Below are 3,930 nucleotides of genomic sequence, written 5' to 3' on the forward strand. Positions count from 1 at the left end.
ACTGTTTTAACCAACCTAGGAACTCTCCTCTCTTTGGGATCCCTGCTACATCGGATAATACATGTCGGAGTCTTAAGCTATTTTCAGTTGGGTTATCTATGTTCTGCAGGCAAACTGATATTTTGGATGCAGGTTTTTGTCATCTGAGCAGAGCCCAGGCTCAATTAAGCATTGGATGGGGTGAGGAGCAGGGACACAGGTGGCAAGGAGGAATGCCCCTTAGAAGGTTGTGTTTTGTGGGCCGGCCGAGTGGCTCGTTAGTTAAGAGTTGGCTTGGGAGCTCTAAGCAGCAGGGCCACCCATTCGGATCCCACATGGGCCAGTGACGCTGCGCCCTCTGCAGCTAAGGAGGTGAACAACAGCTCGACCTGGAGCTGGGCTGCCGTGAGTCGCTTGCGTAGGTTGCAGTGGGGCTGCAGTGGGGCTGCAGTGGGGCTGCCCTGAGCTGCAGTGAGCAGCCGTCCAATGGCAGGCAACCGATCTGCCTCACCCGGGAAGAGTGCAATGCTCACAATACCAACATGGGCCAGTGAAGTGGCGTCCTTCACCACTAGACTGAAGAACCAAAGCATAGCAACTTGTCTGTTCCCCTTCCCCGACTCCCCAACACTCTTCCCCTCCCTCAATTCCCCAATTAAATCTTAAAAAAAAAAAAGTGGTTTTGTTTTGCTTCTTTCATAAGTGACATAACAGGAAAATTTTTTATTGTGGAACTTTAAAGGCCAATGATTAAAAAAAGAAAAGAAAACCATCATGCAAATTAAAAAGCTAGGTTCAATGGTTAATTGCAAGAGTGTCCAGATAAACCTCACACAAGCACACAAATTATCATGTAGACTTAGAGATGGAAAGTTCACCTATATCTGATCAAACTACTTTGCCCTTTGAGAAAAGCAGGGTGAAAGATAAGCATATACAAGCTTGGATTAAAAAAAAAAACAACTTCTATTTATTATATTTTGCAACTGTGATCTTTTTAAAACAGTGGCCTTAGAAAATTCTACTTTGGCTCCTGTGGGGAAGAAGTGAAAAGACTGGGCTTATATACAAGGGCTGCTGGCACCTTCAAAGTTCACAGCAAAATGTAGTCCTAAGTAAATGGGTTTCAGGCAATTTCAGTGTTAAGATAACATCATTAAGAGTAGAACAGATTGTGCTCAAACCCTGCTGTTTATAATTAACCCATTGCTTCCAAATGCTCCAGGGTCCCTGATAAATAGTCTTCTGCTCGCATCCATCCAGACCCATAAGAGTATTTTCATCAGATTCCATGCTGGGCCAGCACATGTCTGGATAAATCCAATAGAGCCAAAGAACTCCTCTCCCTGACCAGCTAAGTCGTTGCATGAACACAGCTTATCTTAGAGATTGTCATAGCATCCATATGGCTTTGAAGCTTGTGTTTACAAGAAATCACAAGTATTTTATTATGTCACAGTTCACTGTCCTATAAGTAGCTCTGACGAAGTCTAAAGATATTGTGCATTTGTACTGTGGTCCATCAAGCTGATCACCATGGCCAGCCAGGGTTAATAGCTGCAGGGTGTCTAGAGAATTAATCTGGGAAAAGATATTTGCTGTTGGAGCAAATCTGCTGTCCATGATACTGTACAATATTGCTAATAATCTGTCTAGCAGAAATAGCTTTGGTCCAGGGAGATGATTGCTTGTATTTTCATGTTTCTTTAGGAAGTTGGGTTTCTTGATTTTCCCGTGATGCTTAAAGAAGAACCTCTTGTCAGTTCTTGCTGGATTATATGCAGCAATTAGAATAAATTTAGAGTAATATGGAAGTCCCACATGAGATTAGGCTGAGAGACCTTTCAATTGTCATGGATCAGTGTCATCTTTCTGTAGCTTTTCCCACCGTGAACTTAATATTTCCCTGAGATAAACAGTCTGCATGGCTTTCTTCAAATGAAGTTCAATATTTCTCCAGAGTTTGTGAGGATCATGTTCACTTGCTTCCCCTTTAACCACAGGTTCCTAATATTTAGGAAACTTAAGTACTGCCAAGTGTCTGAGCTCTTTCAAATCCTGGCAGATGGTGTAGAAAACTCCAAGAAGAATATTAACGTAAGCAGCATAGAAATCAACCAAGTACATTAGAGGATGATAATGGGACACGATCTTTTGAAAGTTCCCTATGCTATAATCAGGAAAATACAAGACAAATAGCTCAAAGCGTCCGATATTTGGACAAAACTTTTCCCAGACAATTTCATTAAGAAAGAGAACAGTCACATTTCTGTCGGTCAATTCTTGTAACCTAAGAAACCCAGGCAAAATATTCACTTCCATATCTCTTAGATACTCTGCTATATATCTAGAGCAATATATACAGTCTGACCCTTGAGACTTTTATCTTTGGTTATTTGTTTAAACAAGCGAACAAAGTCATTAAATGTGTCACAGGTTTTTTGAGTAGAATGTCCATCCTCTGAAGACCAAAGATGATTCAACTTGTTTAAAATTTGTTCCAAAAGCAGCCTCAAGGTGAAGCGTTCAGCACAATTCACAAAGACATGTGGGAGCTCTAAAGTTTTCAACAAAGTTTTGTAAGGGTGAAACTCAAGAAATCAATAACTGAGTTAGGCCTAGTTAGCTTATAGCTTAAATTCACCTCATAGTTTGCTAGTCAGCTATTTTCTTTTTGTTTCTCCCCCTTACTGCTTGATTTAATGACTCTGCTTTGTCTTTCTTAAGGCTACGCATACCTCGTTAAACCAGTTAATCAGAAGAGCACTAACCTAGAAGGAATAATTTCTTAGTCCTCAGGCATCCCGGAGCTGGAATCCACGTTACAATTCCTTGCAGTTTTTGCAGATGAGGCATAAAGCACTCTGGCGATGGCTTCTGAGTCTGACAACATTACCTTGAAGCAGACCACGCCCTGGGAAGCGATTTCTCAACTGTCAACCCTGGAACCTGCCTGACAGACTCCCCCAGGTTTTTTTGTTCTTCCCCAACCTGCATGGCTATAAAACCCCTTGAGCATCCTCCGCTCAGGGAAGGTGGGTTTTCCAGACAGAAGTCCACCATCTTCCCTGGCTGCTGGCATCTAGAATAAAGAAAAACGCCTTTTCTTCTCACCAACTCTTGTCTCTCGAATTTTTTGATTTCGTGCGACAAGCGGCTGAGCCTGAGTTAGGTAACAGTTTGTGTTACATAGGTCTTTCCACTGTGTCCATAAATAAAAATGGATGGGAAGCTGAAATGATGTCTCTAGAGGAGAAAAGACAATTTTCAATCTCTCTGAATAGGGACTCCAAGGTGGACACTTAGGACTTGCAACAAAGTGAGTGAGAGGTTCTGGTGGCTACCAGGGGACAGTACAGCCTGCCGCCAGCTAGCAACACGAAGCAAGCCACAGCTTCAGCTCCGCACCGCGGTCCCCACCCCCCATTAAAAGGTTTCTAAATATGAGAGGGACATTAAGGGGAAAAGGGGGGCCCCAGAGTAGGATTTAAAAACTGGAGTTGTCACCATCGTTGACTTCTCAACTTTGCAAAAAAGACGAGAGTTTTTCAAATGCAACTCTGTGAGAGGTGAGGCAACTCTGCAGATGTAGATATTTTCCAAGATTTTGACTAGCCGAATGTCACCATGAACCTCCAAATGGGATGCAATTTAAAGTGAGGCTATTTAAAGGTATTTAAATAAAGGTTTTTAAAGGTTATTGAGTCCGAAAGACTGACCAGGGTTCATAGCCACCCTGGAATAGCTCAAGTCAAATTTTTACTTTTTTTTTTTTTAAAGATTTTTATTGGGGAATTGGGGGGATGGGAACAGTGCTGGGGAATTGGGGAAAGGAGAACAGACAAGTTGCTGTTGGTTTGTTCTTCAGTCTAGTTGTGGAGGACGTTGCTTCACTGGCCCAAGCTGGCACCATCATTGCGCTCTTCCCGGGCAAGGCAGATCAGTCGCCGG

The 3,930-nt window shown here is 42.7% G+C and overlaps 1 pseudogene; it reads right to left on the reverse strand.

Moving 5' to 3' along the window:
* Positions 1–1,413: 1,413 nt before the first annotated feature.
* Positions 1,414–3,930, reverse strand: part of LOC109372786 (origin recognition complex subunit 5-like) — a 7,100-nt pseudogene continuing 4,583 nt past the window's right edge.

This window comes from Hipposideros armiger, unplaced genomic scaffold, assembly GCF_001890085.2.
Source record: "Hipposideros armiger isolate ML-2016 unplaced genomic scaffold, ASM189008v1 scaffold_664, whole genome shotgun sequence".
In the NCBI taxonomy this organism is placed as follows: Eukaryota; Metazoa; Chordata; class Mammalia; order Chiroptera; family Hipposideridae; genus Hipposideros; species Hipposideros armiger.